Source organism: Prionailurus bengalensis, chromosome B2, assembly GCF_016509475.1.
Source record: "Prionailurus bengalensis isolate Pbe53 chromosome B2, Fcat_Pben_1.1_paternal_pri, whole genome shotgun sequence".
Lineage (NCBI taxonomy): Eukaryota > Metazoa > Chordata > Mammalia > Carnivora > Felidae > Prionailurus > Prionailurus bengalensis.
In genome coordinates this window covers 36,586,802-36,614,558 of record NC_057349.1, presented here as the reverse complement: position 1 = coordinate 36,614,558, position 27,757 = coordinate 36,586,802, and the positions used below count along the sequence as shown (strand labels likewise).

At 41.0% G+C, this 27,757-nt stretch overlaps 1 protein-coding gene across 3 annotated transcripts in view; it reads left to right on the top strand.

The window, feature by feature from the left end:
• Positions 1-2,156: 2,156 nt before the first annotated feature.
• BTBD9 (BTB domain containing 9) overlaps positions 2,157-27,757 on the top strand; it is a 415,896-nt gene continuing 390,295 nt past the window's right edge. The window contains exon 1 of one of the 3 annotated variants that reach the window (XM_043591300.1): positions 2,157-4,686. The gene's annotated coding sequence lies outside the window, so the exon portion shown is untranslated. Of the gene's footprint in view, positions 4,687-4,852; positions 4,934-27,757 lie in introns of those variants that run through there. The other 2 variants (XM_043591301.1, XM_043591302.1) reach the window with 2 other exon arrangements.

The following is a 27,757-nucleotide window of genomic DNA, read 5'->3' as shown; positions in this document are numbered from 1 at the left end:
AAATTTCAAACCAACAGAATACAGATATGCAGGCCAACGCAGTTACTAAAGCTGAGGCACAAATTTACTTGGAACTTCTAGGCAAAGTGAAAGGAGACAACAGCCAGTTATATAATTCACATTGCCTATACAGAGAAAACATATCAGTTACTCAAGTATAGCCAAGTGTTTCCTGACATCTGGCCTGAGAAAAAATTCTCTTGTGTTCATTTAATAAGGAATACAAAGCAATATCACAAACAACATTCCTATAGTAACTGCATTGATGAGTTCTGGAAACTATATCGTCTAGAATTCCTCCATGTTAGCAGGGGGTGCTTGGTATAAAGGCAGCAGCCTGGAGGTTAAAAGCATGGACTCTAGGCCCTCACTGCCTAGGGCTGAATCCTGGCCCCATCAGTTATTAATTGTGTGAAAATCAGGAAAAATATTTCCTGATTTATAGTATTGTGATTAATATCACAAATATCAAAGAGCTGTTATGAGGTTCAAGTGGGCTAATGCCTATTATGTACTTAAAACAGGACCTGGCACAGAGCAAGCATCATCGTAATTACAGTAAATGCTAAAATAAAGGTATGCACATGATGTAATAGTACAGAGGAAGGGCACTTAAACCAAGAGCCTGAGGGAAGATTTCCTGGAAGGAAGATGCCTGTGCTGGGTCCAAATCTTAGTGTACTACTTAACTGTTGTTAGTATGACCTTGATCAGATTACTTAAACTTTGTATCCTGACCTGCTATAACAGAGATATAATGTCAGTTGTTGATACAATAAAGCTGATGTTTGCAAAATTAAATGAGATAATACACGAGAATTAGATGAGCAAATGTAATAGAGCATGGAAATATAACAAACAGCTGTTTCTTCTGGGATTTGGTAGAAAAGTAAAAAAATTCTTCTTGCATTCAACTATTATGTATGTCCATTTTTTTCCAGTTAAACAGTGTTCTTAGCTGGGAAGTAGCTGTACATGAATAATCTTTCAGATCACAACAAAACTACCTAAATGGAATGTTAAATGATCAGCATTGGATTAGCAGAGCTCTCATTTTTTTTAATCACCGTGGGAAATGTCTTGGTACAGTTACATCCACCTTTGAGGTATGCTGTGCCTATCTGAGGGAGTAGGTAAATACCTTGATTTCAATTAGACAAAATCAGTTACTCCCTTATCTGTATCACTTTATACATACTCCATGTCACTTCATACAGATTTCTACTACAGCACATAGTGTACTGTGTTACAGTTAAGAGTTCATTCAATTTGTACCTTGCTTTGTTTTAAAAAGAACTACAGCAATTAGTTATATCGTTATGTGTTTATCTCCCTTCCAAAATTGTGAGCTTCTCAGATAACTGGGTCATGTCCACCTGGAGAGAAGCTAGTATATAAATATACTAACACTCAATGTTTGGTGAAATAATCTAAGTAGGATTTGAAGTGTGCTGTTACAAGCAAATGAGTCTAATATAAAGTTGGGGGGGATTATCTAGGAATTTATGTGAAAATCATAGGCTCAGCCTGATCTCTCCTTCGGCACAGGAGATAACCAAAGCCTGGAAGAGTTAAGTAATTTGCCCAAGGTTATCCAGCTAGTTAACTGCCAGAACCAAGCAAGACTAGAGTCTCAAACTCCCATCAACCAGTCCGAAGGCCAATCCACTATATTCACCTGCCTTTCAGACCCCAGTCATTTGATGTCTATATCCACTACTTTACTAAAGCCATTATTATTGGTCACCAATCCCTTTTATGTTGCTAAATCTAGTCAGTGCTCTTCAGCCATTGATATACTTAACCTGTTTGTAATCTCTGACTCTGATGACCCCATCTCCATCTGGCGATTCCTTCCAACCTTGGCTTTTGAGGCATTATGCTCACCTAGCTCTTTTATCTCTCTGGCCATTGTTCCTCAGACTTCTTTGTGGGCTTCTGTTCATCTGTCACTCCCCTTTATTTTTTATTTATTTATTTATTTATTTATTTATTTATTTACTTATTTATTTATTTATTTATATTAAATATAATTTATTGTCAAATTGGTTTCCATACAACACCCAGTGCTCATCCCAACAAGTGCCCTCCTCAATGCCCATCACCCACTTTCCCCTCTCCCCCACCCCCCATTGTCACTTCCCTTTAAAGTCAGTGCTTCCTGGGACTGTATTCCTTGGTCCTTTTTATTGTTTCTTCTAGATTTTCTCCTGATTGATCTCATCCATGCCTAGGACTTAAATTACCAATTACAAGTTAATGTCCTCTAAATCTATTTTATTTTGACTCAGCTTCTCTCCTCATTCATAGATCTGTGTAATTCAACTGCTTATTGGATGTTTTCCTCCGGATATGGAGGTTCCCTCCATCAAGTCACAGTTACAATGCAGCAGTCTTTGAGGGAACCTGAGAAACTTGCACCCTTCTTTTTCAGATAAAGGAGAATGTGGCAGAAGACCAACCATCATCTTTACTACCCACTATTAGTTTCCTATTCCTGTTGTAACAAATACCACAAACTTAGTAAAGAACACAAATTTACTACCTTAGAGTTCTGGAGATCAGAACTCCTCTAAAATCGAGGTATCGGCAGAGCTGCGTTCTTTCTGCATTCTAAGGAAGAATCCATTCCCTTGCCTTTTCCGGCTTGCAGAGCTGTCTGCATTCCTTGGCTCCATCTTCAGTGCGAGCAGTGCAGAGTCTTCAAATCTCTCTTTCTCTCTGACCTTGGTTTCCTTCATCATATCTCTATCCCTGATTCTGACCTTCCTGCCTCAAAGCCCAGCCAGATAATCGAAGATAATCTCTCCATCTCAAGATTCTTAACTTAATCACACCTTGCAAAGTCCCTTTTGCCATGGAAGGGAGGGAGCATATTCAGATTCTGGAGATTAGGGCATGCACATCCTTGGGGGGGCCATTACTCTGTATGATACAACTGGCAAAGTTGGTATTGAATATTGCCTGTGGATAGCAAGCTTCATAATGCCAAACTTTGAAATTAAATAGGTTTACTAACTTTGTAGTCCTGGACCGGGCACCGTCAACCCCACCCCAGGTCCTGGTCTTCCAGAACAGGAGAACACCAGGGCATTGCACCCTGCCCGATATGGGGCTTGAACCTACAAACTGTGAGGTCATGACCTGAGCTGAAACCAACAGTCAGGTGCTTAACACTTAGCTTAACCACTTAATTTACTGAGCCACCCAGGTGCCCCTAGTTTTTCCTTTTAAAATCACCATCAGAAAGTTACTGCTCCAGGGAGGAGTGAGCTGGGGCAGGTGCAGTGAGAGGCCAGGAGTGTTATTTTAATGGATTCACTCCAGATGGAAAGAGACATCATGAGTGGAGAGTGTTTCCCCAACAAATATATCTATATTTGAACTCATCATCATCTCATCCCACAAATCTGATCATCCTCCGAGGCTGTCAACACCACTATCTATTAACTTAGTACAGAGACTTTGTACTCATTTTTCTTCCCATCTTGTGAAACGGTTCCACCATCTACTATGGCACCCATACTAGAAACTTGGTCTACTCACGTATCCCCCAACCTCCCACTCAGTACTGTCAATTCTACCACCTTAATAGCACTCGCATCTATTCCTTTCCCTACATTCCTACTGCCAATACCTTTGTTAAGACTCTTATCGCTTAACTGGAATACAGCAATGGCCTCAATACTGGCCTCTCTGCCTCAAGACTTAACCTCTTTACTGTCCATTTTTCACTTCCATACCTTTGCTCATAAAACACCTTTTGCCTGAAATTATGTCCTTTTTGGTTAGTCTCCAAACCCTGGTACCCCAGTTTGCCCAAGCGTCAAGCAAAACTGACTATCCAACATCAGCCAGGATCAGACTTAAAGTTACGTTTCTGACTCCAAAGTCCATGCTCTCATCTGCTCCTGCTCGACTGCCTTCTAACAAAAATATTTTAAAGTCTAATGGGCTTTATACTTTACAAAGAACTTCCGCATACAGTATTTTATCTTAGCTTCACAATTCCTCAATGTAGGCAGGATGGGTACCGTTACCCCATTTACAAAATGAGGAAACGGGAATTCAAGGCTCGATCCATCACACCCTGTTGCTGGGTTAACGAGTGTCACTCAGCAGTCTTCCGCGTTAACCGCACCCTCAGCTCCCTTTGGTCCCACTTTTGTATAACCTTCCTGCACTTTGCAGAAGTAGCCCATAGGATCCGCGCCAGTCTGGACAAGGCAGCTGCTCTTTCCGCCACAGGCGCCCTGGAACCTCGCGACGGGGACCTTCCCATCTGCCGTGACGCGATCGGTGACACCACACAGTGACGTATGGTGACGTGCTTACCCGGAGCCAGGTGCCGGCAGGGCAGCCACACCCTGGGGCCCCCAACTCAGGAGGGCGACGGGTCGGGCGGGTGGGGAAACGGCGCAAAACCCGCCAAAGGCCACATCCGAGCCCTAAACCGTCGGATCCCGCCCGCCGCCGACCGGTTGCTAAGTGACGCCAGCGCGCAGAGGCGCGTGCGCGGCCACGGCGGTGTGCGTGAAGGCGGACGCGCGCCGCGGCGGCGGCGGCGGCGGCGGCGAGGACGGCGGCGACGGCAGCGGCCGAGGGGGCGGTGGCTATAAGGGGGGTGCGGAGCAGGCGGAAGAGGCGTCCGTGCGGGCGGCTAGGTCGCAGAGAAACATCGTTGGGGTGAGTAGCCGGGACCTCGCAGGGGAGGTGGGGCCTGGCCGCACCTGCTGCGCGGGCCCGGGGCGCGGAGACGCGCACCCCCACAGTACCCGCGCGCGCCGCTCCACGCCCCTCTGCCGCTTTTTCCGGGGGCGGGGAAGGAGAGGGGACGGGGGCTGGCGAGGGTCAGTTCCTAGGCGCTGGCGCTCCGGGAAGCGGCAGCGAGGTGCCGACGGAGACTGTGTGTTCCCGGAAGGTGTAGTGGGAAGTAGGTGTCTGGGGGCGTCGAGGTGGCTTTGCCAGGCTCCCCGACAGAGGAGTCGGAATCAGGAGAAGCCCGGGTTCCCAGAACAGCCTCGCAGCCTGCCTGAGACGAGGTTGACCGGGATGGGGAGGAGGTGGAACCGGGGACGTAGTAGGGCTGGGATTCGGAAAGTTTGGCACTGCTGGGGCCTTCCTCGCCCCTGCCCTGGCTGGGTTCCGAGGAGGAGCCGGTTGTTATGGAGAGAGTTGTGAATCAGTGCCTGCGTGCGGCGTCAGACACACCCACGACCTGGGGAAGGCGATTGTCAGTACTGATAGGGGGCAGCTAACCTGTTGCCTGGAGTTTCCAACTTCACATGTGTGTGCACGTGCGTAATGCACGCATACAACTTTGCCCTAGGCATTCTGTCACGTTGCTACAGATTTTAAGGCCAGGGGGCAGATATCCATCCTAAATTCTCACTTCCCTCTGGACTCAAATCAGCTGTTTTATTTCTCAGAACCTGTTGTGTTTCTGTCATTACTAGGGCCAAAAAAAGTATGGAGGCACTGTTTTTTATTTTCTTTAATAGAAGTACAGACGTCCTGTTTCCTAGGCACAAAATACAGATTCTTTTCAACGTGTGGGCTGGAAAATGTTGGTGGACAGACAAGCCTGAGTGTGAAGGTGTAGCAAATCATCAGCCCAGTGCTCTCAATGCGCTGGCTCCCCTCGTGAGTCAATGTGTGGTGATTGTAGTTGCCATCCTTGGGAGAAAAGAGTATTGAAGATAGGGAAAAAGTCGGTATTTTCTGACTTTTGATTAAGGCAATGCCTAGAACAGAGGTAGATGATACTGAAATTTAATCAGGATCTGTGCAAGAAAATTGAAGAAACATAACTTGTAAGTTTTCGTTCAGCTCTAAAATTTTGTGGTTCAGTTTCGTAACTGAGGATCTGTGAAGTATGCTGCCTGAGGTGCTTACGTCTTGGAACCAGTAATCTTGCTCTGTAGCACCTAGAGTACTGGAAATTCAGTGTCTCTTGCTCACTGGACTAGGTAGCTTTTAGGACAGGTGTCGTGTCTTTTTTATTCATGGCGTTCTCTTCAGCATCTACACAAGTTTTGCCACAGAGTAGGCACGCAATAAGGTATTTGTCATATATTACACTGTGTATGAGTGTTTATCAATGAATCTAGCTTAGTCCATCAAGGAGTTAATATCCGTTCTCCCCCCCGCCCCCCCCCCCCCCCCATCATGTTATATGTGGGAAAAGGGAAAAGAGTTATATGGGTACAAATGACATAGAAAACCTGGCTTTTTTTGATAAAGAGCAAATAGACTGGGGGTGCCTGGGTGGTTCAGTCAGTGCAGCGTCAGACTCTTGATTTCTGCTTAGGTCATGATCTCACTTTCATGAGATCAAGCCCTGAATCGGGCTCCACACTGAGCATGGATCTTGCTTAAGATTCTCTCTGTCTTCCACCCTTCTCCCCTGCTCATGCTCTCTCTCTAAAATAAAAATAAATAAATACATTTCTAAAAAAGTGTAAATAGTCTGGGCACAATTGGCTAAGTGTGATTCTTCATCTTAGGTCTTGATCCTAGGATGGTGAGTTCAAACTCCGCATTGGGCTCCTCACTGAGTGTGAAGCCTACTTAGAAAAAAAAAAAAAAGCAAATAGTTTGTTATGTGTATGTCAAATGTATGAGCAAAAATATGTCAAATCATTATGAAACCAAATGAGGCAGTATGTAAACAGGTGCTATGTGAGATGCTATACTTTAAGTGCAGTAGAAATTTAGAAAAGATAAGACCTATGGTGGGCTGAGTTAATGAACTCTTTGGAAGAGGTAAGATTTGATCAGGTCTTTGAAAGAGCTATAAAATTTGAATTAGAGAAGAGGTAAGGAATCATGTTGAGAAAATTGTGTGAATGTGCTTGATGAGGGAGATATTGAGGAGACCTACATGTCTGGTGAGTGGAGTTTAAGGTCTCTGATAGGGAGATGTTGGAGAGAGAAGGTTTAGCAGATTGGGAAGGAAAAGTGTTAAGACTAAGGCACTCACTGATAACAAGATAGGGGCTGCTTGCTAGGTGGAATGGAAATTGTGTTAGAATAGTCTTAGACAAGAATACGTGTTATCCTTACTTAAAATTAAGGGATATTATGGTTGAATCAGGATTGGGTTGTTGTATACTTCTGATGTCAATTACTAATTTGAATAAATGCCTCATTAATGTGAGTGTATCTTATGTACTTTGTCAGCAGCGCGTGTCCCCATTTCTAAAATCTACCTAGTGTGCTTGGGCCTTTCCACTGGAAATCTGAAATGATGTACCCAAAGCAATTATCCAGCTATTCTCAGTGACACAGTTTTGCTTGGGATTATCTTTTAGAGTGCCCTGTGAGGTTTGTACTTAACCTCTGATTCTGTAAAATATACAAGTAACGTTTGCTGGGAAAGGAGTCTGTTTGAAGAAGGATGCTAAAAAGCATTGACAAAAAGATTTGAGAAAATTAAAGATGTTGCTGCTGAGTATCGAACCTTTGTTCTTCATAATATCTTTTGTTGTTATGTGGAAATTCTTCAAGCCCATTAAACCTGAAGCTGAATTGCTAACCTACCATGTGTAAAGTTGCAACACCAAATGTTGCATTATTTAACAACTCAGCAAATATTTATTGGGTGCTGGCTATGGCTAGATACTGTGGTGGGTGCTGGGAAGACAAAGAACATGACACGGTAAGCCCAAACCCTGTGAGTTACTACGTGTTCATTAGACGAGACAAACCCCTAAACTTGGGATGTTATGATAAGAGTTAATCACCTTGGAATAAGTAAAATGCTGAGGGCATTGATCACTTTGGAGGAAAAAAAATTGATAGAATCAGGGAAAGCTTTAAAAAGAAGAGGATAGAACATAGCCCTGCAGGTTAAGTAGAATTTTGCCACATGTAAAAGGGAAAACACACAGTCCAGGAAGAGGGGAGAGCATAAGCACAGTTGCTAGAGATTAATATCAATAGGGTTTTTGGAAAACCTTGAATTGTTTCTTGATGAGACAGGAAAGATATGGTTGCGGCCAAACTATTAGGGGTTTTCATTCCATTCTAAAAACCCTAGATTTTCCCTCCTCCCATTCCAACCCCCATGTTGGTGATGGAGGGCCTTGGAAAGTGGACTCATAAGAAAGTTAACTGGCAGTTCCCGTGCAGAGCTGCATTGGCATGGAGAGGCTAGCAGACCGGTTAGGGTATACGTAAGAGATGCTGGGAGCCTGAAGAGGGACAGCAGGCATGGATGGATTGTAGAGATATTTTAAAATCTCTCTAATAGAGAGTTGTTAAAATCTCTAAATGTTATGACCAGTTAGTGGTGAGAGAGAGTGAGAAGTTAAAGATGTGACTAGCTTTAGTAACTGGTGATTATGATGACATTAAATTAGAAAATACAGGAGACGCAACAGAATTGCAGTGGAGGGAAGAAATGATGGCATGTTAATTATCAGGTCCCTGTGTAGAGTTTGGAGAGGTCCACTGGGTGATTGGAAATTCTACTCCAGAGTTGATGAGGCAGTTTAGGAATAATTGTAACAGTCTATAGGGCCAAGAAAATAGTACTATTCTAGGAGTAGTGTAGTAGTTAACAGTGTGGACTTTGGAATCAGGAAAACCTGAAGTCTTGTCTATTTCACTTACTGGTTGGGTCAGGTGACCTTGGACAAGTTGTTTAACATCTCTAAACCTTAATTTCTTCTGAAAAGTGGGGTTAATAATACTCCAAAGAATAGTTGTGGAGATTAAATAAATAGAATGTGCACAATGATTACCATAATGCCTAGCTTATAAATGCTTAATAAATGATAGCTGTTGCTATTAATAGTGATAGTAATAGTGACATAGAGGTAGTAGAAGAAGATACAACTACCCAGAAGAGTGGAGAATGAGAACTGAAAAGAACAAGGAATGGAACTTGTGGACATCAACACTTAGATTAAATTTAGATTGGTTCTCAAACTTGAGCATGCATTAGGAATACCTGAGGCCCAACGATCTCTTTTGCAGTGCTGGTGGGAATGCAAACTGGTGCAGTCACTCTGGAAAACAGTATGGAGCTTCCTCAAAAAGTTAAAAATAGAATTACCCTATGACCCAGCAATTGAACTACTAGATATTTATCCAAGGGATACAGGTGTGCTGTTTCGAAGGGATACAGGCACCCCAATATTTATAGCAGCGCTATTAACAATAGCCAAAGTATGGAAAGAACCAAAATGTCCATCCATGGATGAATGGATAAAGAAGATTGTGTGTGTGTGTGTGTGTGTGTGTATATATATGTGTGTGTGTGTGTATGTATGTATATGTATATGTGTATACATATATATATACACACACAATGGATTATTACTCAGCAATCAAAAAGAATGAAATCTTGCATTTGCAACTATGTGGATGGAACTAGAGGGTATTATGCTAAGTGAAATTAGTCAGAGAAAGACAAATATAGGACTTAACTCATATGATAAATTTAAGATACAAAGCAGATGAACATAAGGAAAGGGAAGCAAAAATAATATAAAAACAGGGTGTGGGACAAAACGTAACAGACTCTCAAATATAGAGAACAAACAGGGTTACTGGAAGGCTTGTGGGAGGGGGGTGGGCTAAATGGGCAAGGGACATTTAAGGTATTTACTCCTGAAATCATTGTTGCACTATATGCTAACTAACTTGGATATAAACAAACAAACAAAAAAGAAATACCTGAGGCCTTGATAAAACACAGATTTCTGGGCCCACCCCCACAGTTTCTGATTCAGTAGGTCTGAGTAGGGATTGAGAATTTGCATCTTGAACAAGTTCTCAGGAGATGCTGATGCTGGTGTTCCCAAGACCTCACTTTGAGGACTACTGACTTAAAGGATGGATGAAAGAAGAGAAACCGGCATAGAGACTAACAAAAACTGGTGGACAGAGAACCAGGAGAGAGTGTGGAGAAGGATAGGGAGGTAGCAGCCTGCAGACTGTAGATCCACCAGTGTGCTTTCCAGTTCTGTAGACTTCATCTTGTTATTACTGTCTTCTCCAGAATTTGGCATAATACTTGGCACATAGCAATGCTTGTTTGAACCTTGAAGCCCCTTAGTACTGTCCTTGTGCATGATTGCACGTACTTCATGTGCAGATTTCATTCATTCTTTTATATCTCTGCTGAGTCATAGGGTACTGTTTCTTTTTTTTTTTTTTTTTGGCCAAAATTAGTAAACTTTATTTGAACTTCAAAAAAATAAAATAACAGACGAAAGGCAGCTTTAGCTTTGTTCTTCCATAGGATCAGATAGAATGACCCAAAGCAGGAACTACCCCTAAGAAGTTAAAATACCCTTCACCCCCAATCAAGCCACAGGCAAGGAGGGATCCTCAATTCGGGGACTAGGGTACTGTTTCTAATGTTAAACACACACACACACACACACACACACACACACACACTAACTACAGAAAATTTCTTTCAAATAGCTGATGCATTAGCTAGCTGCTGTGACTTTGAATTAGATATCTTACCCTCCCTCTTTTATTTATAATGTCAGAGAGTCCAAAATAATTGTCAGTAACAAGTGTCAGGAGGATAGTCTGTGTCTTGAATTAGGCACTTTGCAGGTTTACAAGGTAAGCAAGGTATACTCCCTGTACCTTGGAAGTTTGCAGTAGGATGGGTGAAGGAAGGGAATAGGAGGAGATAAGATCACAGAAATGTGGATTGAGAGGAACCTCAATATAAAGGCTTTTTCCTTGTTTGCCGGTATACTTTGTATCTTATGTGTCTGAGGACTTTAGCATGTAGAGCAAATATTAGTTCTAATCTCTGATAGGAGGTTAAAAGATTTACACTGTGTAAGGAAATCAAACACTAGTTGTGCAAAGATATAAGTACTGTAAAGAGATTTCAGGAGTTAAGTTGTAGTTTCATGATGGACTAGTTAGCTACTCACCATGCTTCTTTGGTTCTTGTTATCTCTCATTTATTTTTCTGTTAATATTTAAGTATTTTACTTACTATGTGCCAGAAACTGTAAAGTGCTGGGCATAGGGAAATAATTCTCTGGGCATCTAACACTGGCTTTAGTTAGGGGGTATGATACTGTGTAAATGAGTGTGCACACATGTCAGGAAGATCTGATATCTGCATTTTATAATTTTAAGAATATATTGATACGAGTAGACATCAAGAACTTGAAGTTAAATTCATTCAACCTGTGTATGCAAGGGACCATGAAAAAATATAAGCTGAAAACCTGAGTGTCCTCTTTCTGTCTTGTACCCTCATATTCTGTCTTGTTCATAATCCCTCATATCCATTTTTTCCTTTCCATTCTTACTGCTTTTACCTTCGTTGAAATCCTCAATTTCTTGCCTGGATTATCGCATTAGAGTCTTTAACTATACAGCAGTGGTTCTAGGGACAGCATTAAAGTCTCCTGGTAACTTGTTTCAAGTGGAAATTTGTGGACCTCCCTCTAGAGCTTCTGATTCAGAAACTCTGGGGACGGTGCCTGGCGATCTGTTTTATTGCTCTGTCTAGGTGGTTCTGCTGCAACTAAAGTTTGGGAACCATGGACAGGGTGTTTGTAAAATTGTAGGAGCTTTTAAAGAAATTAGTAGATGCCAAAAGTGGAGAAAGAAGTGAACAATCTGTGAGAAGCAGGAACACATGAACCAAGCTGACTAGGGTGTAAGGTACCTCCCACAAGGGGGAAGGAAGACTCATTTGTTTCCCTTCTGGCTGGCTTATTTGTCCTGTAGGGTACGTATTCTTTGGCCCAGGATCCTAAACTCACACTGACGCTTTCTTGCTGGGACCCCAGCTCACATAGAAAATGTCTGTATCTTTTGATGGCTTCCCTCAGGAATTCTACCAGACATTTAAAGCAGAGTTAATACCTATCCTTCTCAGGCTGCTCCAAAAAATAGAAATGGAAGGAAAACTTCCAGACTCATTCTATGAAGCCAGCATTACTTTGATTCCCAAACCAGACTGAGACCCCACAAAAAAAGAGAACTACAGGCCAATATCCCTGATGAATATGGATGCAAAAATTCTCAACAAGATACTAGCAAATTGAATTCAACAACATATAAAAAGAATTATTCACCATGATCCAGTGGGATTCATTCCTAGGCTGCAGTGTTGGTTCAATATTTGCAAATCAATCAATGTGATACATCACATTAATAAAAGAAAGGATGAGAACCATATGATCCTGTCAATATATGCATAAAAAGCATTTGACAAAATGCAACATCTTTTCTTAAAAACTCTCAAGAAAGTCAGGATGGAAGGAACATACTTAAACACCATAAAAGCCATATATGAAAAGCCCACAGCTAATATCATCAATGGGGAAAAACTGAGAGCTTTCCCCCTGAGATCAGGAATACGACAGGGATGTCCACTCTCACCACCGTTGTTTAACATAGTTTTGGAAGTCCTAGCATCAGTAATAAGACAACAAAATGAAATAAAAGGCATTCAAAATTGGCAAAGAAGAAGTCACACTTTCACTTTTTGCAGACAACATGATACTCTACATGGAAAACCCAAAAGACTCCACCAAAAGACTTCTGGAAGTGATACATGAAATCAGCAAAGTCGCAGGGTACAAAATCAATGTACAGAAATTGGGTGCATTTTTATACACCAATAATGAAGCAACAGAAAGAGAAATAAAGAAACTGATCCTGTTTACAGTTGTACCAAGAACCATAAAATACCTAGGAATAAACCTAACCAAAGATGTAAAAGATCTGTATGCTGAAAACTATACAAAGCTTATGAAGGAAATTGAAGAAGACACAAAGAAATGGAAAAACATTCTGTGCTGATGGATTGGAAGAATAAATATTGTTACAATGTCAATACTACCCAAAGCAATCTACACATTCAGTGCAATCCCAATCAAAATTGCACCAGTATTCTTCTCAAAGCTAGAACAAACAATCCTAAAATTTGTGTGGAACCACAAAAGACCCTGAATAGCCAAAGTAATACTGAAGAAGAAAACCAAAGTGGAGGTATCAATCCCAGACTTTAGCCTCTACTACAAAGCTGTCATCATCAAGACAGCATGGTATTGGCACAGAAACAGAGACATAGCCCAATGGAATAGAATAGAGAACCCAGAACTGGACCCAAAAATGTATGGCCAGCTAATCTTTGACAAAGCAGAGAAACATTTCCAAAGGGAAAAAGACAGTCTCTTTAGAAAATGGTGCTGGGAGAACTGGACAGCAATATGTAGAAGAAGGAAACTAGACCACTTTCTTACACCATACACAAAAATAAACTCAAAATGGATGAAAGACCTAAATGTGAGACAGGAAACCATCAAAACCCTAGAGGAGAAAGCAGGCAACAACCTCTTTGACCTCAGCTGCAGCAATTTCTTACTAGACACATCTCCAAAGGCAAGGGAATTAAAAGCAAAAAATGGACTATTGGGACCTCATCAAGATAAAAAGCTTCTGCACTGCAAAGGAAACAATCAACAAAACTGAAAGGCAACCAACAGAATGGGCAAAGATATTTGCAAATGACATATCGGATAAAGGGCTAGTATCCAAAATCTATAAAGAACTCACCAAACTCCACACCTGAAAAATGAATAATCCAGGGAAGAAATGGGCAGAAGACATGAATAGACACTTTTCCAAAGAAGACTTCCGGATGGCCAACAGACACATGAAACTATGCTCAAGGTCAATCATCATCAGGGAAATACAAATCAAAGCCACACTGAGATACCACCTCACACCCGTCAGAGTGGCTAAAGTTTTTAAAATTTTTTTTAATTTTTTTTTCAACGTTTATTTATTTTTGGGACAGAGAGAGACAGAGCATGAACGGGGGAGGGTCAGAGAGAGAGGGAGACACAGAATTGGAAACAGGCTCCAGGCTCTGAGCCATCAGCCCAGAGCCCGATGCGGGGCTCGAACTCACGGACCGCGAGATCGTGACCTGGCTGAAGTCGGATGCTTAACCGACTGCGCCACCCAGGTGCCCCTAGAGTGGCTAAAATTAACAACTCAGGAAACAACAGATGCTGGCGAGGATGTGGAAAAACGGGAACCCTCTTGCACAGTTGGTGGGAATGCAAACTGGTGCAGCCGCTCTGGAAAACAGTGTGGAGGTTCCTCAAAAAATTAAAAATAGAACTACCCTATGACCCAGCAATAGCACTGCTAGGAATTTACCCAAAGGATACAGGAGTGCTGATGCATAGGGGCACATGTACCCCAATGTTTATGGCAGCACTTTCAACAATAACCAAATTATGGAAGGAGCCCAAATGTTCATCAAGTGATGAATGGATAAAGAAGATGTGGTTTATATATACAATGGAATGCTACTTGGCAATGAGAAAGAATGAAATCCTGCTATTTGCAGCAATGTGGATGGACCTGGAGGGTATTATGCTAAGTGAAATAAGTTAGTCAGGGAAATACAGATATATGTTTTCACTCTTATGTGGATCTTGAGGAACTTAACAGAAGACCATGGGGGAGTGGAAGGGGAAAAAATAGTTACAAACAGAGAGGGAGGAAGGCAAACCATAAGAGACTCTTAAATACAGAGAAAAACAGGGTTGATGGGGGTTGGGTGAGAGAGGAAAGTGGGTGATGGGCATTGAGGAGGGCACTTGTTGGGATGAACGCTGGGTGTTGTATGTAAGCCAATTTGACAATATATTAAAAAAAAAAAAAAAAAAGAAAAAAATGTCTATATCTTAAAACTTCCTGTTTCTGTTGTCCAGCATAGCACACAAACAGAAAAGTATGTGGAACACAAATACTGCACTTAGTGAATTAGTTTAAAGTAACATCCAATTTTTTGTCCCTCAGCTTAAGAATAAAACACTGTTGGGGGCGCCTGTGTGGCACAGTCAGTTGAACATCTGACTTCAGCTCAGGTCATGGTCTCGCAGTTTTTGAGTTTGAGCCCTACATCTGGCTCTCTGCTGTCAGCCTGTCAACTCAGAGCCCGCTTCGGATCCTCTATTCCCCTCTCTCTGCCTCCCGCCCCCCCGCTTGTGCTGTCTCAAAAATAAATATTTAAAATTAAAAAATATATAAAAAATAAAAATAAAACACTGCTGGTCCCTAGGCACTCATCAGGTGCCCTTTCCTGGCCCTTCCCAATCTCAGCATCTCTCCCAAAAGTAAACACTGTCTTGACTTTTATAATATTACTTCCTCTTATTTTAAGTTTTATCCCTTAAGTATACACTTCAAATACTTATAAGCTACTTGGCCTATTTTTGAACTTTTTGTAAATGAAGTCATAAATGTGTATTCTTTGTGTTTGGCTTGTTTAATATTACATTTTTGAGATTATTCATCTTGTTACATACAGCTAATTTTTTGATTTTCACTGCTGCATAGTATTCCATTTCAGGACTATACAATTTATCCTTTCTGCTTTTGGTGGACTTTTGGGTTGTTTCTAGGGCCTTTTGTTTTTTAGCTAGGATATTCTTACACATGCTCATGAACATATTTTACCTTAGGGTATAATAGTGTAGAATTACTGAGTCATATATTATACAGGTCTTTAATATCAGTAGATAACAGCAAACTTTTCTAAAGTGGCTAACCTACTTAAATGTTTCTATTTATTTTTGAGTCTTTATATTATCACTTACATCAAGCCAGCTAATACTCATACCGTAGTTTTCAGTACCTAGCTGAAATCCTAGAAACAGAGAAGGCAGCTTAATGAAGAAACACCCTTTATAACCAACACCTCAGCCAACATCAACTCATTACCTTTTTAAAAAAAAATCATTTTTGGGGCACCCGGGTGGTTCAGTCAGTTAAGCATCCGACTTCGGCTTGGGTCACAATCTCGCGGTTTGTGGGTTTGAGCCCCGCATCGGGCTCTGTGCTGACAGTTCAGAGCCTGGAGCCTGTTTCGGATTCTGTGTCTCCCTCTCTCTCTGCCCTCCCCTACTTGTGCTCTGTCTCTCAAAAATAAATGAACTTTTAAAAAAAATCATTTTTTGAGGAGGTAATTTATGGACATGGTACAAAATTCAAAAATACAAAGGGGTACACAGTGGAAAGTAAGTCTTCCTTTCATTCGTACCTGACAGACCTCCAGTTCTTCCTTCTGGGAGCAGCCACTATTACCGCTGATCTATTAATTTGTTCAGCAGATTTTTATTGAGTGCCACTGAAGCACCGGGCACCATTACAGTGTTTGGAGACAGAGGAGTGAATAAAATAGGCAAAGATCTGCTCTCACTCATGGATTCTTCCATTCTATTAGAGGTGATTAAAAGTAGTAAAGATGCCTGTATACCTTTGCAGAAATATTCCGTGTGTATATGGCATATTTTGTATTTGTTCTTAAACATAAATGTCACATACCACATTACTGCCCTTGCTTTTTTTGCATTGTATCTTGAGGGCTGTTCCATATTAGTATATGAAGAGCCTGCCTCATTCTCTTTAGCAGCCCTTACAGCGTTCCATTGTATGGTTGTTGTCAGGAAAAAACTGCGGAGGACTGAAATGGGCATAAAATATCCCTGACTGCCCTATCTAGTGCACTCTTCCAGGCTGTCTGTACCTTTCATTTTCTTTGAGCTGTTTTATAACTATAAATTGTAGAAAACTGATAGTAATGCAGATGATTCTTATCCATAGAGACCAAGTGGGTTTTGTCTAGTGGAATGCAATCAAATGTTGTCCTGAGGATATAGACTAGTTTTGCATCTATTTGTAAAGCAGTGTTAGTATTCCACATAGGGCGCTTGTGTCTTGCGTGTGTGTGTGTGTGTGTGTTCTTTGACTTCTCCATTTAACTGATTATAATATCTTAATGAATGCTTCATTAATTAATGATTTAAATAAAATCATTAAATTAAAATATAAACCATTTGATATGGTTTATATTTGTATGTGTCATGATACCTTTTAACAGATACATTATAATAAGTTCCCTCTCGATGGCCACTTTATTTCTTCAGAAAGCAGTTCATACGAGTTTTAGACAGTTTTGGGCACAGAAAATCTGTGCTATCATAACGCAGTACTTTGTGATGCTTCAACAAAGAGATTAATGGATGAGACTGTTTTGGTAGATCTTCCATCAAGTATTGTGACCTAGTCCCTGCCCTCAAAGAGTTTATAGTCTAGTGGAGGAGGAGGAGGAATGGTGTCAGATGAAGTGTAGCATGGATACTGGATAATCTAGGAGATAGCTAAAATGAGGTTCCCCTAAGGGCAGAAAGAACAGCATGGACTTGCTTTCCTCACAGGATTTGCTATTTTTCACACACCCCTGGTCTGGGCTTACTGAGGCAGAACTAAACATCGCCCTCTTTTCGATGCTTGGTGCCAGTGTACTTGTTTTTATGCTTATTGTGGAACTAGTCAAGTCTTGGGGACTCCAGTGGAATCCCGTGGCTCCAGTTGCCAGCACAGTGGTTTGTCTGTTCTTACAGATGGTGGCATTAGCAGGAGAATATAGTGGAGTCACATAGTTGGGGTGGAAGTGGGTTAGTGGTTATTTTCTAAAGTCAGGACAAAATGTAAAAATCAAGTACTGTGAAAATTTTCTTTAGAAGATCCTTTAATGCCTACAGAATCCCATGTCGTGGTTCTCTTAATACAGGAAATGTCCCCAAATAAGGTAATTTGGATTATGGAGTTTAATTTTATTAGAAGTTTTGTTTGACGTCCTTAATTTGTAATGACGTCCTTATTAACACCTCACCATTACTAGCAATTCCTGGCTTGCCTCTACAGCACCACTATGAAACTGTCTTGGCAGTTACGTAACTGGTGTTTGATAAAGTTCTCTCAGATACCTAGTTCCCTATTCTGTCAGTAATCATCTTGTGTGCAGTTATACTGTTTGCATTGATTTCTGTGCTCTACTGTTCTGTCACCCCTCCAGTAAGGTTTAATTACCCAAATATTAACGTAATGTTACACTTTGTTAACTACTGAGGAATTATGTACAATTTATTTCAATGGTATTAAATTCTTTTGATGTGAAACAAACACTCTTTCAGAGGTTTTTTTTTTTTTAATGTCTATTTTTGAGAGAGTTCAAGTTGGGGGGGAAGGATGGGGGGAAGGACAGAGGATCCGAAACAGGCTCTGTGCTGACAGTCTGACAGCAGCAAGCCCGATGTGGGTCTTGAACTCACTAACCGGGAGATCATGACCTGGAGCTAAAGTCACTCAATGGACTGAGCCACCCAGGCACCCACCCTCTCCAGAGTTTATAAAGAAAGGGTTAATTTTCCTAAGGCAGGATAACTCTGTTCTACCACTTCTCTTCCTTTCTGTTGTCAGTGTTTCTCTTAGGCCTTCAATTAATTTTTTTGCCACCTCCGGTTATCAGTGATTGAGAAAATTCCCAAATCACTCATATCTTGTTTCAGGCTTGACTACAGCAAGGAGCACTGAATGGAGTCATTGAGTCTGGAGTGATGGGTAGCTCCAGCTATTTCTGACTTCTCTTTCTGTATAAGTAATTGAATTCACGTAAGTTAAATTTCAATATGATGTGACTCCTTTGTAGTAAGAATTGGCCTAATTCAGATGGAATTGGAGATGAGATTCCCAGGCAGCTTCCGTTTCATCCATGCAAACATCTGTTGATCTCCTGCTAAGTTATATCAAGTGCTGCAAATACAAAGGAGAATAATTTGTTTCCTGTCCACAAAGGATTTGTAATCTAGTAGGGGAGGTAGATTTAAAGGTAGATGATTGTAATATAAAGTGATAAGTGCTGTGAGAATAATATATCAAGACTGTTAGCTTAGAATTTATATGCCATGAATACTTAGTCTATCAGTACTTCTGTGGAGATTCTTAATAAGCACTGATGTTCAGAGAAGGCTTCCTGGTGAATCTGATACCTTATTACCCCTAAAGAATAAGGCTTTACCTCTGCAGGGGGTCAAGGGAATATGTATTTTTGACAGGGAGATGGCAAAGTGTGTCAGGGTCAGTGGTGTTGCTGAAGCATAAAGTGAGAGGTAGAGCATCCTCAGAGAGAAGGCTAGAGTGGTAGGCAAGGGTCAGTTCAGAGAGGCCTATGGATGTCCTGTCTGTGAACTTGTATACCATTCCAATGACCATAATATGATCATTAATTATAAAGTTACTAATAAACCACCTGTTAAGCACTTACTATATGCCAGGGACTATATTAAGTGTTCTGTAGTTATTTAATCCTCTTGGACATTCACAAGTGAAAATATGATTGGTTGGTTATTGGTTGGTTATTGTGCAAGCCAAGTGGATATGGAACTGAGGGGGATAAAATGGGAGGTGGGGAGATAGTTTGGAAGCTGTTGAAGTAGTGCAGGTGAGAGATGGTTGAAGCCTGAACTAGAGTAGAAGTTATTAGATAGGCATATGAAGGATGAATTAGAGGAATAATATTTAGGAGGTAAAATAAGATCTAATTAATTGATTACACAGGGTGGGGTCAGGGAAAGGAAAAAGTCAAGGGAAATATACAGGTTTTTAGCATGAGTTACTTGTGTGGTGATACTACCTTTTAAGGTAAAGGACACTGGAGGAGGGCCTGCATTAAGAGAAGATTAGTTTGGTATTGAGTATGCTGATTTGAAGTGCCAGTGGGGACATGTGGTGGAATCATATTGCAGGCACACAAATCTGAAATACAGAAGAGAGAGAGGTCTGGCTTAGAGATAGAAATTTGGAAGTTGGCAACCAGCAGTTGAAACCAGGAGGAATGATAAACTCACAAGGAAGGCGTGGCCCTGGGGAGTGTACGTTTTAAAGACCAAGTAGTGAAAGAGGAGACTCAGAGGTAAAATGAGAACAAGGCGAGGAGAGTGTCACAGAGGCTAAGGGAGTAGAGTTTCAAGAAGCGTATGTTCAAGAGTGTCACATGCTACAGCGAGATCCAGAAAGATAAGAATGGAAAGTGAATCTTGGGTATCCCAATTAAGAAGTCATTGATGACCTTGGTTAGAGCGGTTTCAGTCGGGTGATGGGCCGTGTGAGACTTCAGTGGATTTTAGGAGTGAATTGGAGTTTAGAAAGAGGAGGCCAGGGGTGTGGATAATCTTATGAAAAGTTTGAGTAAAAACTGGAAAAAGGATTAGAAAATATGTGTGAGGTGTAAGGGTGAACAGCTACCTCTAAACTCTTCATGCTCTCAACCTTAGGGAAGCTGGTTTGGGCTCAGTTCAACAAGTTGAATGTTTTTGAAACCTTTTGAGAGTGTAGACTCAAATCCTGAGAGCTAGGGTCAGCTGTTTCCTGTAGCCTCCCAGTAGCCCTTCTGTGGCTGAATGGACTGTAGTTTGGTCTAATTTGTTGTCAATGCAGTGTATGTGTCAGAAAATCATCACCAAAGTGCACCATCCTAAATGATATTTTGGCCAAAAAAAAAAAAAAAGTGACGGGAGAAATTAATAAAGGAAACCCTGGGAAGGAAAAGGTATCAGCCATTGTACTATGTCCTTCGCATGTCTTATTCTATACTTTATTGCATCCTCATAGCCACCATTTTGGGGGTGGGGTTATCCCCATTTTCTCAATGAGGAATTGAGATCCTATAGTCCTATGTCTCCTTATCTTACCCCAGCTTCTGCCACTGATGACTGTGACCTTGGATAGGTTTCTCAGTTTCCTCCTCTATAAAAAGCTGTGGTTTTGATCCTTAAGTCCTTTCCAGCTCTAGGGTTCTAGGCATCTGTGAATATTTATTAGTGTTGCTATTTGGGCATGAAAAAAAAAAGGCCATTCAGGGAATTTCCCCCCTCTCAGTGAATTAATAACTTAATAGTAACACTGTCAGGTTGTTCAGACTAAATAATTTATTTTCCCATCACAAAGTGAGTACCCATTATGTATGTGGCCTTAGAAAGCTACTGTAAAATAAATCAAGTAAATAGGCTTGGTGACAGGCTCTCCATCAGTTGTTACTAGCCCTGGGCACATGGGCAAATCGCTACCTGCAAGATTGTGTGATGATTTTAAAGTGTGTTATAGGTTAAGTGCTAAGTATTTTTATTAATTTAGGAAGTACTTTGGCATGTGGCCTTTAAAATTGCATTATTATATTATCATAAATCTTGATTAAGGCAACAAAACATATTTACTATGGCCAGCTTCACAGCTGGGGTGAAATATTTTATAGCGTGTATAATGAGCCACTAGATGATGGTGATTCTCTGTTCACATCTGAAAGATGAGAGTTGGGAAATGAATTAGAGGCTTTAAAGGGCTATTTAATTGTGAAAATTAATTTCAAGGAACAGTATCATGTGCTCAGTGAGTATTTAATAATTGAGGAGGAGGAGGGAAAAAAGGGAATTGTGAGGCTTTCAAACCTTCTTAAGTCCATTTTGGAAAAAGGAGAAAAATATAATGCTAATGTGACTTTCAAAGACATACTCTACAACAGTAATGTAAAAGAAGCAAAATTAACCAGTACTAGGCATTTTAAGAGTTAAATATTCTCCCAATTTGAAGCCAATGTGTTCTAGATACACTGTGCCTGGCAAGCAGATGTTTTCAATGGATGTGGAATCTCTCAGAGGGCATTTGGAAAACTTACAGGGGCATTTTTGTTTTCTAATGTGGTTGAGATACATATTATTTTATTATAAATTATTTTCTTTTGTTTTTTCCCTTACATTTTAGCCAGTGTCTTATTTTAAGTTGTTGAGTAGGTTCTAAATCTCTGAATTGTATTTCAGAACAGTGTGTGTTGGGGCAGGGGGTGGTTAGCAAGATATTTGTTATAAAAAATAAGTTTGGGTCTGATGGGGTTGATGGCCATTATATTAGTTTTCTATTGGTACATAACAATGAACTACAAACTTCCAGCTTAAAGCAACGGCCATTTTTATCTCACAATTTCTGTAGGTCAGAAGTCCAGGCACAGTATAGCTGTATTTTTGCTTGGGGTGTCCCCAGGCTGAAATCAAGGTGTCTGCAGAAGCTATGATCTCATCTGAAGCTCGGAGTCCTCTACCCAAGCTCCTTGGTGATAGACAGAACTCAATTCCTTGCACTCACGTGACTGAGGCCCTCATTTTCTTTCTGGCTGTAAGCTGGGCTGGCAGGGAGTGGGGGTCACTCTTGGGCCCTAATCACATGGCCTACTTGTAGTCTGTCAACTTCTTCAGAGTCAGCAGGGGAATTCTTCCAGTCTGCTTACACACACACACACACTTAAGGGGGGATTGATTATACAGGATGCATACACCAAGGGGTGGAAATCACGGGGGCTGTCTTACAATTTCGCCTACTGCATGGCCACTGGTATCAAATCTTCATACCTCTGTCTCTTATCTATGTCAATGGACCTCACTTATTTGAAACAGGACCTGCTAGCTATTTTAAGCATTTGTATAGGTGTTGTCTACTGTGCAACAGGTATTTTTCTAGGCACTGAGATGAACAGGGTAGTCTTTGCTCCCAGGGAGGTTATCTTCTAGTGATAGGTGCAGTGAAGAAAATAAAACAGAATAGAGGGTTAGAAGTGGGGTGGAGGGTGGATGTTCCTTTAGGTGAGGTGATCAGGGAGCAGATACCTGAATGGTGAGTAGTCAGTAGTGGTCTCTGAGGACAAAATATTCTGGTAGTGCGGACATAATTATAAGGGCCCTGAGTTCAGAGACCAGCTTGTCTGTGTTTAAGGAAGGCAAGACCAGAGTGGCTGGACTAGAATGTATGAGGAGGAGGGTAGGAAATAAGTTTGGGGAGGTGCTTGGTCATAGTGCATGCAGAGCCATGTTAAAGGGTATGATTTTTATTTAACGTGAGATAGGAAGGCGTTGAAGAGTTGTAAGCAATAGGGCGACCAGTCTGATACACATTTTCATAAGGTTTGTGTTGAGAAATGGCCTGTCAGGGGGAGGGCTGATGTATAAACACAAAGAGATGAATTCTGTGAAGGAAATGATTACGGTGTATGAGTGTAGAGGACGAGGGACCCAGACTAGACTGAAGTCAAGGAAGGCTGCCTTGAGGAAGTGGCACCTGGGAGATGGAAGGTGAAAGACGAAAGGTAGTCCCAGAAGGGGAACAACTTATGCCAAGGCTCCATGATGTAAGGGAGCTTGTCAAGTGAGGGAACATTAGTGGAAATAACTGCATAGTTAGGAGGCAGATTCCACAAGTCTTGAAGGCCTCGTTAATTGTGGTTTTTTTTTTTTCTTTTTTTCTGTTGTTCTTTCATGTTAAGAGCATTGGGAAGCCACTTAAAGGGTTTTAAGCGAGAGTGGGTGTCCTAAAGGGAGGGGTTGAAGGAGATGGTTCATAATCAGTTTTAAAATTTGAGAGATTCCGGTCTGGCTGCTGTGTGGAGGATGGTTTGGAGTGGAAGCAGGGAGATCAGTTAGGAGCTAAGTGATGGTCCTAGTGAGAGACAAGCATGGCGTGGACTCGAATGGTAGCATAGAACTTGCCATGAAGTGAGTCGATTTCAGAGTTCATTTAGGAAGTAAAACCGAAAGACTTCCTGCTGGATTAGGGAGGGAAAGTGAGCTTAAGGGAGGTGTCGTTCTGGTTTCTCGAATTGGGTTCATTGAGCTGGCAGCTCTGCATGGGGACAGTTTTTTCATGGGAGAGAGGACATAGAGAGTATGAAGTGAGTTTTGAAGTACTTCTGAGGTAACCCAAGTGAAGATGTAAAGTAGGCACTATATAGGAGTCTGGAATTCGGAGAAGGGGTCTGTTAGTATCTATATGAACTTTTTGGTTAATTTTGAGGACTTAAGTATGTCTGACACCGTATTAGATTCTAGGAATATAAAGAGGAAGGAGATGTTATGTTCACTCGGTATTTGTTGAGTACCTCTAGGCACCATGTCATGGTTGTTGCCCTCTGTGAGTTTACTGACCAACAAGGCAGGTGTATAATAAAATCCTAGTGTGTTGTAATGGGGGCAGTGATAGAGGGAAATAGCATGTAAAAAGGGCGCCTGACCCAGATTGGCAACATCAGTGAAGGCTCTTGCTGAAAGGCATGAAACCTGTTCTGAGCCTTGAAAGAAGAGACAGAATTAGCCAGACGAGGGGAATATAAAAAGTGCCAGCAGTAAAAGTCCTGGTTGTCTGAGAGAAGACAGTGGCGTCTCAGAAAAAAACCATCAAGTCTACATCCCTGGCTTTCACTAGAGGCTCGACAAGTGGGAAGGCAACATCTATGCCGGAGTTGGATGTTTTTACGGTGGTGGTGATGGGACTCTTATGAAGCTACTCTTGCTCTGCAGCCCTTTTGGAAAGAGGGGAGAAGAATATTCATAGCTGGCAGGGACTTCAGAGAATTTGTAGCCCTTTCTTCTCACTTACAAAGTAGCCAGTAGCCAGAGGAGAAATGATTGGCTGATACCTTGTCAGCAAGTCCATGTCTCCCAGAGTCAAGGCTAAGGGTCCTTACACTGCTACAAGAGTGGCAGTGCCTTTAACTACTTGTTCCCACACTTTCCCTGACATCTTTCACTGGAAAGAGAATGTCCTGGAAATACCTAGATACTGCCTGCCGTTGAGTAATGTGGGTCTCCACATGGGCTGTGTCTTTGGGAGCTGATGCTAGCCTAGGTTTAGTTCTTTGCCTGTATGGCAAAGTGGACTTGGTCCTTTCTGGGCTGCCTCTTTAAATTTAAACAGAGAAATCTCTCCGGACAGTCCATATTTATAACTTCTCTCCATCTCTCTACCCATTTGTGTCTTTGTCCTTTTCTTCATCACGCACTGGTAGTGAATCGTAATAATAGTAGTAGTTGTAGTAGTAATGATAGTAGTGGTAGATATTTACTGAGCACTTATTATGTGCCAGTTACCATAGTATTTGCTTTTCTTTACCTCATTTAATTCTACCAACAGCCTCCAAGGTAGCATTTTCTTATTGCCATGTTTACAGAAGAGAAAACAGAGGCTTAGAAAGAGGTTAAGTAATGTGTCAAAGCTTACACAGTAGTATATGGTGGTGCCAAGATTTGAACTCAGGCAGAGTGACTTGAGATACTCTTTACTGCCTTTCCTAAGATAAACTATCTTATAGAAATTCTATATTTCTATCAGAAAACTATCTAATAGAAATATAAGGTGAGCTACAAATGCAAGCTATGCTTGTAATCCAAAATTTTCTAGTAACCATGTTGAAGAATAAAAATAGGTAAAATTAATTTAAAAATTAAAAATTTATAATGTTTATTTTTCAGAGAGAGGGGGAGGGAAAATATGAGTGGGGGAGAGGCAGGGAGAAAAGGGAACAGAGGATCTGAAGAAAATTAATTTAAAAATTAAAACTTTATAATGTTTGTTTATTTTTCAGAGAGAGAGAGGGAGGGAGGGAGGGAAAATATGAGTGGGGAGGGGCAGGGAGAGAAGGGAACAGAGGATCTGAAGCAGGCTCTGCACTGACAGCAGCGAGCCTAGTGCGGGACTCGAATTCACCGACTGTGAGATCATGACCTAAAGCGAAGTCAGATGCTTAACCACTGAACCACCCAGGCGATCCTAAAAATACTTTATTAAGCCCAGTATATCTCCCATATTATAATTTCAACATCTACTCAAGATAGAAATTTCAACATCTACTCAAACATGAGATGTTTTACTGTGTCTTTGAAATACAGTGTATATTTTATACGTACAGTACACCTCAGTTTGGACTCGCACATTTCAGGTGCTCAATAGCCACATGTGATGAGTGGCTACCATTTTGGCTAATGCAGCTTCAGAGGTGGATGAAAGTTCCGAGCACTTTCTATTGCTTTAGTCAACTAGAGAGAGAAAAAAACGTGCTGGAAATCAGCAGATGAGGCAACTGAAAGGGAAGAAAGCAGAGTAGTAATTCCTGGGTCTGACCGGTGAACAGGAACAGGTAGAGAAGAGTTTCCTCTGCTTTTTTCCCTGAAGCCAGCCAGTAAGGTATCTTTTTCTTTCCAAATTGAGACTCAGCATTTTCCCATATTGTTACTCTTTGGCTTATTTTCATAGTGGTCCATTCCTTAAGATGCTTTGGGACTAAACAAGCATTTGTGACTGGCCCATCAGATATTGCAACATTGTTTCTATGGAAAAGACTTAAGCCTCCTGAGGTTTCTAAAAACTTGTTTTTGGAATGTTGTCTTTCATACATTGTGGGGAAGATTGGAGAGGGAATTATAGTTATCATTTGCTTTATGATCTTTAAGTCACAGATCAATGATCTGTTAAAGCACAGAAAGAAGAATAATGAACTTTTTTAGTTCCTATTTATGGGTAATGTTCATCACCTGTTACTTTCTTCCCACTGTACCTAGGTTCCTAGTAAGCCTTCACCAGTTGTTGAAGATTGGCTGAGAAGCAAGTATCTATAGAACTATTTGAATCATTTCCTTCATACACTTGCTTCTGGTTTGGTCCTACCCCTTATAATTAACCAACACAGGCTCATCCTAACAAGCTAAATAATGTAGAAGTATAGAAAGAATGGACTTCCTTTGTTCGGAAAATGCAAACCTGTCTATTGGCTAAAAGCACATCAACAGGATTTTTATATTTTTATGAATGGAAAAATAGAATAATGATAAAGATTTTAAGGGAATGTTGGCTCTTCTCAGGTTTATACTGTTGTTCATGTTTGTTTATATTCTATAAAAGTACGTATGGCATTTACTATTGAAAAAGCTATGCATCACTAGAGACTTAGAGGACACCAAGAAAGGTGTTGTATAATAAAGTGGTTTTGTAAGTTTAAAAATATTTGAAAGAATTTGAGAAATATGAGAAACAGTATGCAAAGTATGATACAGGAGTGTAACCGTAGACAGTAAAGTGGAAATTAGGAAATCAAATACCTGCTGAATATTAGGGGGAGGGAAAACTTGTTGATGAAAACATTTGATTGTAAGTAGTTGAGAGATTTTTTTTTAAATTAAAGATTTTTAATTTATTTTGAGATTTTTTTTAAATTAAAGATTTTTAATTTATTTTGAGAGAGCATGCTCCCCTGTGAGGGTGGGGGAGGAGCAGATGGAGAGAGAGAAAGAGGTAGAGAGAATCTCAAGCAGGCTCCATGCTCAGTGCATAGGCCAATGCAGGCTTAATCCCACGAACTGTGAGATCATCACCTGAGCTGAAGTCAAGAGTCAGATGCTTAACTGACTGAGCCACGCAGGAGCCCCAAGAGATGGTTTTTTTGTTTAATTTTTTTTTTAATCTTTATTTTTGAGAGACAGAGACAGCATGACTGGGGGCGGGGCAGAGAGAGAGGGAGACACAGTATCTGAAGCAGGCTCCAGGCTCTGAGCTGTCAGCACAGAGCCTGACGTGAGGCTCGAACTCACGAAATGTGAGATCATGAGCTGAGCTGAAGTCAGCCACTTAACAGAGTGAGCCACCCAGGCACCCTGAGAGATGTTTTTAAGATGAGCACATATATTTTTATCCTTGATCCCCAAGAATGACACAGTTGTACATTTGGGTCTATAGCCTACAGCCTATGCTTGGATCATTTCAATGTAATATTTATTGATTGAATGTTGTCCTTGTGGAACACCAGGGAGCAATACCTAGTTACTGCTCTCTAGGATTTTGTGTTGTAACTCATTTTCAGGTAACTCCTAAAAATCTGTTATTTACTAAATTTCTCTGTGCATCAGAATTTGCTCATTTCTACTCACATTGCTTCTCAGTAAAGTACAAGTCAGATCTTGTGTTTTCATCCTTTTCTTAAAAGCCTTTTGATAAAAATATCTTACCACCTTTTTTAAGTTTCTACTTTTTAAAGTTTATTGAAATACCGTTTATGTAAAAGATAAATCAGTTATTGTTTTTTTTT